Below are 10,223 nucleotides of genomic sequence, written 5' to 3'. Positions count from 1 at the left end.
GGAGTCTGGACTGTGTACAAACTAAAGCTTCAACCTGTATTCAGTCTGGTGACCAGCTCTCACGCTCCATTAGCTCCCAGAATCTGCCGTGGCCTGGCAGAGAAGCCGCTAGCAACCAGGCCCTTGCAGCTGTTACTGCCCAGTGTCCTTGCCAGCCCTACATGCTGCCAGTCCCTTGCTGATTATTAGCTCTGACAGCTGTCGAGTGGCCAGCAAAGCCAAAGGAATCTCTGGCCATCAGCTTGAGCTGTGAGGACAGAAGAACAGGACGTGAGGGGCTGTTACTATGGCCTGGGTCTAGATGGAGGCCGGAATGGTAAAGAGAAATCAATCCAACCTGAGCTCTTTGTTTTCCTTTATGGGTCCACACATGTGGACTCTTGAAGTGAAGGCACTTTCTGTATGTGGGCATGAATTTGGAGCAATCTACATATGGAGTTGTACATGGACACACCTTCCTTCTTAGGTCCCTTGTTCACGGATAGCAACGACAGCAAAAGGTACTTTAAACAAAGAGCTTTAAAAACTTTTAAAAAACTTTAAAAAACGGAGAGCCAGGGCCCAGTTGGGCGGGAGCCTAGAGCAGGAGCACACAGGTAGTACATCTCCTCCTCATGGCTGCTTCGCACAGCTTGTGCATTGGCAGTTCCCGAGTCTTGGAACCGTCTCCTGGGGGATTTGCTCTTTTAACACTGCACTGTGAAATGGTAATCTAAGAGAGTGAATCTATCATTCACCTATGCTAGGATGCATACTGCTGTGGGCTGCAGGTTAGACATATCTGATCTATATATCTGCAGCTCCCCATTGGTGGCCAAAGCAGCAGACATAGACTGCTTTCCAGACCTGGGGCATGGAAGCCTGACTGCAATGTGTCAGCAGATGTGACAACATACTCAAGACAATGAACTTCATAAAGAAGGTTTCAGCCCATGGTGGCTTGGTCCTCTTGATTTGGACTTTTGGCGGCAAACTAAGCCATGCTAGAGGAGATTGTTTACCTTATAGTGGCTGAAAACCAAGGTGATCAACATGGAGGGGAGAGTTTAAATATCCCTTTCAAGAGCACACGCCTCAATGACCTCACTTCCTCTGACTAGGCTCCACCTCCTAAAAGTTCCACTACATCCCCAACTGCCACAGACTGGGGACCAAGCTTTGACCCAGAGGCCTTTTGGGGATAGTCAAGTTCCAAACTGTAGCGGCAGAGTTGGCTCATTTGGAAGCAGAGTCTGTTCTGACATCTCCCCATGGCTTGTAGGAAGCCATTTTCTTCCTTTGTGCGTTCCCATTGTCTTCCACTAAGACATGTCTCTGTCCAATTTCTTTGTGTTACAAAGACACCGGCCATATTGAATGGGGCCTCCTCTTCAATGACCCAATTTCAGGTGTTCTCACCTCTGTAAAGACCTTAATGCCAATAAGCTCACATTTGGAGGTCCTGGGAATCAGGAATCCAGTATACACCTTTTGTTCTGGTGGGGGGAGGGAGTCACAATCAAATTTATATAGCAAAACCTTCACCTGAAAGGCATTTAGCATTCTGAGGTTAGACAGCAGCTCTAGCTGATGCTTATGGGTACTTTCTCTCTGTGCGGAGTGCATTATGCGTATCCTTCAGTTTCATTCCAACCTCTGAAGGCATTATTATAACACCTGATGCAGAGATGATAAAACAGAGGCTTAAAGAGACTAGGCAACTTGGCCATACTTTACACTGGCAGATGGGAGGGTGGGACTCCAGTCTAGGTTGATCCCAGATACAATGCTATTTGTGATGGTTTGTACATGCTTGGCCCAGGGATTAGCACTATTAGGAGGTATGGCCCTGTTGGAGTAGGTGTGTCACTGTGGGTGTGGGCTTTAAGACCCTTGTCCTAGCTGCCTGGAAATCAGTATTTTGCTAGCAGCCTTCAGATGAAGATGTAGAACTCTCAGCTCCTCCTGCACCATGCCTGCCTGGACGCTGCTGTGCTCCTGCCTTGATAATGGGCTGAACCTCTGAACCTGTAAGCAAGCCCCAGTTAAATGTTGTCCTTTATAAGACTTGCCTGGGTCATGGTGTGGGGGAAGGGGGTGTCTCTGTGTGTCCATGTTGAGGCATTCCTTCCCTCTGAGGGACCAGCCACATGAATATAGTATAGAACAGAGTTCATTTAGGCCATGGGGAGGGGAGTTGAGAGGGTAGTAGAGGCAGAGAGAGTAGTAGAGTAGAGACAGAGGAAGGCAGAGACAGAGAGAGAGAGAGAGAGAGAGAGAGAGAGAGAGAGAGAGAGAGAGAGAGAGAGAGAGAAAAGAGGAATAGAGGTTGGCCATGAGCATGTGGAGAGGAAGGAGGGGAATGGGGGGAGAGAGAGTAAGGAACCAGTGGACAAAGCAGGAGCAAGAAGGCAAGAGAGAGAGGAGGGGGCAAGCAGCCCCTTTTATAGTGAGTCAGGCACACCTGGCTGTTGCCAGGTAACTGTGGGGCAGAGCCTAGACAAAATGCTAACAAGGCTAACTGTTAAACTGAGCCATTTATTTATGGTTAGGTAAGATCAGGAACAGGATCCTGGGACACCCTGCACAGAAACTAGGGAATAACAGTTTTTCAGGTGCCTTTTTAGTTTATACCCCTAGGAACTTGACTGTTGAACTTGACACAGTGCTGTAGGCATCAAATCCCAATGGGTCAACAAACTAGGAAAGAGGACATGTCAGCCCTGCAAGGCCCCGCCGACCTTGGCTAGGCCATAGCCGAGCTGGGGGACACAGAGAGTGAGTGTCTGTGTGGGATAGGAGTCCTTGAATCCCGGGAGGGAGAGGAGACTCTATGCAGGGTGCTTGTTTTCCTGAGGCTCAGGAGGACAATGCTAGCATGGAACAGAATCATCCAGTCTTTTAGACTCTACTGAGCTAAAATGCAGGTGGAAATTCTAACACGCTATTTTTTTTTGTTATTGTTTTTATGTAAACATTGTTGAAAACTGTGTTTTTAGGTCAACTTGACACAAACTGAAGTTATTTAGAAAGAAGAAACCCCAGTTGAGAAAATGCCTAATAGACTGGCCTGCAGGCAAGACTGTGATGTACTTTTTTTTAAAAAATTCATAATTAATGTAGAAGGGCTGAGCTCATTTGTGCCGTGCCACCCCTGAGTGTTGGTCTTGGGTGCTATTAGAACAAGAACTGAGTAAGCCCTGAGGAGCAAGCCAGGCATCTGTGTTTCTTTATAACTGGGCTTTCAGTGTCTGCCTCCAGCTCTAGCCTTGAGTTACTGCCCTCATTCCCCTAAGTGAGAGATAAAATAAATCCTTATTTTTCATTTCTTTTTTTCATGGTGTTTGTCACAGCGGTAGAAAAGTAACTAAGACAGCAATTTATCTAGTATTGTAGCCCCTTTGCATGATCTTATATTGTGCTTCTTGCAAGTGTTCCCCCTTGAGCCACAGATGACCCTGGACACATCTATGAAATGACTCCCTTAGCATGTCCGCTTTAGCTCCTTTAGTTCTTTAACACGTATTAGCTGTAGGGGCTACAATATTAGATAAATTAGAGCCTAATTACAATTTCTCTTGGACTATATTACCTCCTTACCCGCCACCTAAGAACTGCATCTTGCTCACCCCTGTGTCAGGCCTAACATCCTAATAAATAGATAAACATTTTTGGAGTCTATTAACTTAACAAATGACAGAAGGGTTAAGAATGATAGTTGAGATTCCTCCACCTTATGGAACCCTCCTCTGATGTTGTCATTTCTTCTAGGCTCCGCCCACAGTGACCTGGCAACAGCCTGATGTGTCTGACTCACTATAAAAGAGGCTACTTGCTTCTCCTTCCTCTCTTGCTCTTCTCTTGCTCTCTAACTCTCTTCCCCTCTCTCCCCCTCCCCCCTTCTCTCCATGTGCTCATGGCTGGCCTCTACTCCTCCTTTCTCTCTCTCTCTCTCTCTCTCTCTCTGCCTTTCTCTGACTCTACTACCCCCTAAACTCCCCTCTCTATGCCCTAAACTCTATTCTGTGGCTGGTCCCTCAGGGGGAAGGGATGCCTCAGCATGGGCCGGCAGAGGCACCTCCTTCTCCCCATCCCCCCGTACCATGCCTCCACCAAATATATCCCTGGCTTCTTTTTCTTTTTTATATAAAACATAACACCATCAATTTAAACACCTGCCTTGATTTACAACTTTCTTTGTTTTGTTACTGTGAAAACTTCATGGAGCACCTTGCACGTGGGAGCATTTGGGATTACCTAAACTGATGTTCCTGGGCCTAGTCAGTCACACTTCAGCTCTAGAATAAAGCGTCTCTTCTTTTCTTTCAGTCGAGAGTTTTGTTTTGTCTCAACACACTCTGGGCCCTTGCCTTGTGCTTGGACATCAGTGCAGGGTGAGACACTCTGCTTTTTGATCTTTTCCTTTGTCTGTGACCTGAATGATCTTCTGTAAAGGATCTCCTCTGTCCACTGTACATTCAGTCCATTTGGCTGGGGAACTTTGTTGATGATATAGAGATAACCGGTCATGTAGTCTATATTAGCATTGAGGGTTTTGTCTCCCTCAAGAATACAATCTTATTGTCTGAGGCTCCATTGCTTTTGGATAAATACAGTGTGTTTTCAATTCCTCTATTCCAATGTGCAGTTTTTCAAATGGACTGTAACAGAGCTTCTCCCCCCTCTCTGTTTATATTGTGAGCCATCTCAGGTTTGCATCCAGAAAACCTAATAGCCCGAGCGTCTAACAATCCTGTGGAAGCAGAGGCATGAAGAGAAGTTTTTTCGTGAGCATTTTGCAAAATAACAGAGCAAGGCTGCTACTTGCAGGCCTTAGTCAATTTCTTAGGCAGGGGGTATTGCTTTTGTCCACATAGTTGCTCATTCCCGGTGTGTGTGTGTGTGTGTGTGTGTGTGTGTGTGTGTGTGTGTGTGTGTGTGTGTCTCAGGTGACCATCAATCTGCAGAACTGCCTCACCCGTGCCGCGGAAAGCCTCTCCATTTCGGTGTCTTCTAGAACAAGCTGCATATCTAAGATGATTTCCTTCCCATCCCCTTTAGACTTGCTATGATTTTAAACTGTTCAAAGTTACAATAAACAAAACCAGAACAAGGCAAACAAACCTCCCGAGAGTGGCTGTCTCCCAGACTGCATTCAATACTCTTTGTCATTTTGCCAATTTCTGCAAGGAAATTTTGCTATATTTGTTAGCTGCATACGGTGCCAGGAGTCAGAGGGAAGCTTCCCTCCTAAAGATTCCCCTACTGTTTTGGTTTACTGGGTAAACAGGGCCAACAGAATAAGGAAGCAGCAGCTGGCAACCGAGATGGTGTAGCATCCCTGTTTCCTGTTGGTTTTGGACATCCATCTTTTAACATGTGCCACGCTGCTCCTGGGTACCTGCTTGTCTGGTGCTGTTCACAAGAGCTGCTTGCCAGAGTCTTTCCTAACTGTTTTCAGTGACTTCAAGCTGGTATCTTGAACCAGTGCACGAGGGGTTATTTACACCATGGGAATAAGCAAACGCTACAAGTACCTTGAAGTCAAGACTTCTTCATGTCTAGGTGGTAACATCCTTCCCATGGCTATTAGTGCTCCACATTTCAAACCCTAGGGGGTGAGTGTTGGACAAAAAGTTGGCCTCCATAATCTTCACAGGTAATACTCACTGTAAACCTTACAGGGACCCACTGAGGAAAGCCACTTAAATTCCCACCGACTCTTGAGAGGAAGCCTCAAAGAGGGGAAATAACTGGTCCCATAGCCAGAGAACGGTCACAACTGAATTGGAAATCAAATCCCTAAGTGCTCTGTTAGATTTATGATGCCTCTCAAGGATCAGAAGAAAGATTTTTTTTTAAATCTGTGCTACTTTTTATCATTTCTAATGTGAGTATCTCTTTAACCAGTATCATACCTGAAATGTATCCAGAAAGTCCCGTCTCCCCAGACAAGAATGAAGATGTTGATGCAGTCTCCATCATTGTGGAACCTTCTGTGTTGATGAGACACTAGCACCATTCAATATCTGATTTCTCTGAGCAAAAGAGATAATCCTCTCATGTTTGCTCAACAGATAAATGCCCAAGGAGATATCTGTCTGCTAAATCAACCTCTTGCTCTGTCTTAGGGAAAAGTATTTCTTAAAAGGAGGTGGGGAGGGGAGGGAGGGAAGGATGGGGGAAATAGGGCAGGAGAGAGAGAGAGAGAGAGAGAGAGAGAGAGAGAGAGAGAGAGAGAGAGAGAGAGAGAGCAAGAGCTCCTTCCATGTAGGAGCATTGTATTTGGAATTACCTAAATTGTTGTTCCTGGGGCATAGTCACATTTGATCTCCAGAATAAAGCATCTCTTATTTTCTTTCAGTTGAGAGCTTTGTTGCAACTCAACATCCCTGAGAGAGACTTTTCCCAAGTGCCTCGGACTCAGTCAGGGCAGCTCAAGTTTATTCTATATCCTCTTCTTATTGGGATACAGATGGCTCTTCTGTGGATACTATGTGTGGATTCTCCTCGGCAGGGAACAAATTATGACTATTGGCCACTGAAATGAGCTGCAGGAAGAGGCACAGAACATGTGTGAATAGAGGCAGAAAAATGTACCAAGTGCTTACTAGGGCAGTAGACACTGCGGTGTCAGTGAGGGGACAGTCGAAGTGAAGCAAATGCTGTTGACTGCTGAGGTCAAGCTCTGTACTTCACACTGCTTAAGCTCATAGAATGTTCAGACATGGGGCAGAGGGGGTTTTGAATTTCTAAGGAGATGCTTTGTGCAAATCAGATGCTCAAATAGTGTGCTAAAGAACAAATAGCTCTCTGCCCCTAGAGGCTTTGCAGGTGTGGCTGCTGTGTCACATGTGCATCAGTAGGTGGCAGAGAGAAGAGAGAGAGACTATGTCCTTGCTCAGTGTTCTGAGATTTAGACATCTGAATGATTAGTGCTCTAACATTCTCTGAAAGAAATGAGCCTGAGACTACCACCAGTCTGGTGCCAGACAGGTGCCCAGGATGGGAAGCAAACTAGAGACTAGAAAAACCCTGCTTGGGATAGGTGTGTGTGTGTGTGTGGGGGGGCAGGGAGTGGTGTGGCTCCAGAGAGGAATCTCAATCCCAGTGAGATTCCAGTATCAATAGAGTAGCAGAAGCCAAAGGCCTCGTAACCAGACCAATAAGTCATTGTAAGAACATTTACCAGCACAGAAGTGTGGACAACAGGGTCACAGTATGGGACAGCTCCCATAATAAGATTTCTGTTTTTCTCTGTGGGGAGCATTGTAAGGGTGGAGGGCGGGCACAAGGGGAGGGAGAGATGAGTGGGATTGGAGTGCATGATGTGAAACTCACAAAGGACCAATGAAACGTAAACAACAACAACAACAACCACAACAACCAAATAACTCAATAAAGACACACCAATAGTGCCAAGTGTCATCTGTCTGCCTCCATTAAGCAAGAAGCTTTTTTTTTTTTTTTTTCCAAGCAGGATCTTCTTAGAGGTCAGACAAGGCAGGCCATGTTACATTCCTTCTCTTAGCTGCAATCCCTTCTCTGTCTGGGCAATGGTATTTTATTACTGACTACTAAAAGCAAATATGTCTGAATGCTACATGTTTGTGAATTTCATAGTTAAAAAGCATTCCCCTAGGTTTTCCTGCTGAGTCCATACCTTCCATCTATGGGCAGTAGGTACAATGCTGTTTCTTATTTGGTCAATCAGAAGTCTATTAGAGGAAACAAAGACACAGATGGGGTTGGCTTCACAGGGAGGTGACCAGTTTTCTACCTACTGCTGCTGTTCCTGGGTTGTCTGATATGTAGCACACCATAAAATCGTTGACTGGTTGTAATTATATAGTAAAGTATATGAGTATTAAGAGCAACCTGTTTCAGAAGTTATATTTTTTTCTGATCACATATTTTGGTCTTGAATAGACGGTTGTAAAGCTTTAAAATACTCTATATCTCTGAGGGGCTTGGCTGCAAATAGCAACCATCTCTTTTGTGTGGCACAAAATATAAAAGAGAATCTTTTTAACTTCTGTAGAAGTGTTCCTGACACATCTCAGACAAACTCAGTATGCTCTTTCTATCTCGATCTCAGAAATGTGCTAAAGGGAGCTCCTTGGCAGCAAATCTTAGAGTATGTCTTACATTTTTGTGCTTTGACCACAAACACAGCAATGTGTTTTAGGTCCTTTTCACACAGTACCATGAACCACCATGCACCACCATGCACTACTATGCACCACCATGCACTACAATGCACTACCATACACCACTATGCACCACCATGCACTACCATGCACCACCATGCACTACTATGCACCACCATGCACTACCATGCACCACTATGCAGCAACATGCACTACCATGCACCACCATGCACTACTATGCACCACCATGCACTACCATACACCACCATGCACCACCATGCACTATCATGCACTACCATGCACCACCATGCACCACTATGCACCACTATACACTACCATACACAACTATACACCACCATGTACCACCATGCACCACTATGCACCACCATGCAATAACATGCACTACCATACACCACTATGCACCACCATGCACTACCATGCACCACTATGCACCACCATGCAATAACATGCACTACCATGCACCACTATGCACCACCATGCACCACTATGTAGTACCATACACCACCATGCACCACCATGTACTACTATGCACCACTATGTACTACCATGCACCACTATGCACCACCATGCACTACCATGCATCACCACGCACCACCATGCACTACCATGCACCACCATGCACCACTATGTACCACCATACACCACCATGCACCACCATGCACTACTATGCACCACCGTGCACGACCAATCACATAGTTGGTGATTGATTCACATGCACCACCTCTGGATATGGGCAGCTGGCTGAAGTCCCCCAGGGTCAATATAGCAGGAGCTGTTGACAGCCATGACCTCGACTGAAATAGCTTCCTTGGTCCGTTTCTTTATTTTTGGGTATAAGGTCACTGTATTCTCTTACAAAATTGATTGTTTTAATTTTTAAAAATGTGTATCAGTGTTTTTGCCTGTGTGCATGCATGGGTGCCGTATGTCTGGTGCCCATGGAGACCATCAGAGCTTATCTGATCCCCTGGAACTAGAGTTACAGGCCATCGTGAGCCACCTAAAGTGGGTGCTGGGAACAGAATTGGGTCCTCTGCAAGACAGCAAGTCTTCTTAAATACCGAGCCATTTCTCCAGCTGTCTCCTACCCCTGGCCTTCTAATCATCAAGAACATGTTCACTGGTGTTTTTTGGGTGGTCTTTCTAGGTGGGCATTAACAGGTCACAAAAGTATCCATTCACAAGTGGTTGTGATTATTTTGTATAGAGCAGGAATAATTGTGCCAATCTTACGTGGCGCTCCACTGGCTCTCAAACTCAGCACATGCCCATTGAGATCCCATTTCCACCTCTCCTTCTTCTCCAGTCCCGTGTTACGGGGGTTTTGAAGGTCTTCCTATCAGGAGGTGGTTTCCAGTTCTTGACCCCTGGGTCGGTCTATCTATCTATCTATCTATCTATCTATCTATCTATCTATCTATCTATCTATCTATCTCTATCCCAGTTGACTTGCATCGGGTCCAATAGGCAACCAATATAATGGTGTAGAAGACCTAAGCCTGGGCCTACAGAGTTCTGACAAATAATCCACGCATGCTCATTCTCCTTGGATTTGCCATGACAACACCAAGCCAGCCTGTTAGAGGATGGAAGACCATGTGTGGTAGAGCCAACGTGCCCCAGCTGAAGTCAATCTCTCACTCATCACCTGCCTGCTGCAGGCTCAAAGACCAATCAAATTAAATCCCCCAGGTAAGCAGAATCCACCATCAAAGTCAGAACTGATCAATCTGGCTTGCAGGCACAGAATTTGGAGGCATCTGGTTAATTATGAATAACTAATTAGAACAGTAAGCATTTTGTAAATATAGTTAACGTTTTCTGTTGTTTAGTCAGCACACTAAATAAATCTTGGTTTTACCATGACTCCCCTTCTTCCTAATAAATCTTAGTTTCATCCTTCGCTGTTCCCCTCCTCCCCCAATGACTTACCTCTTGGGTTCCTTCAGAGCTTGCTGTCTTCTGCACAGGCATTTTCCAGTTTCACAAACACCACCTAGGCTTGTTCTCTGCTCTCCTTCCCCATGTAGAGCTAGAGAAGAGACAAGCCCAAAGGAATCCGTAATAGAATAT

General features: G+C 45.6%; 1 non-coding gene across 1 annotated transcript; it reads left to right on the top strand.

Moving 5' to 3' along the window:
* Positions 1-6,791: 6,791 nt before the first annotated feature.
* LOC115029465 lies at positions 6,792-6,927 on the top strand. Its single transcript, XR_003835041.1, has one exon. It is a non-coding gene; the product is annotated as a small nucleolar RNA SNORA17 (small nucleolar RNA).
* Positions 6,928-10,223: the final 3,296 nt, after the last annotated feature.

Source organism: Mus caroli, chromosome 15 (genome assembly GCF_900094665.2).
Source record: "Mus caroli chromosome 15, CAROLI_EIJ_v1.1, whole genome shotgun sequence".
NCBI lineage: Eukaryota > Metazoa > Chordata > Mammalia > Rodentia > Muridae > Mus > Mus caroli.
This window is presented reverse-complemented; position numbering and strand designations above follow the sequence as displayed.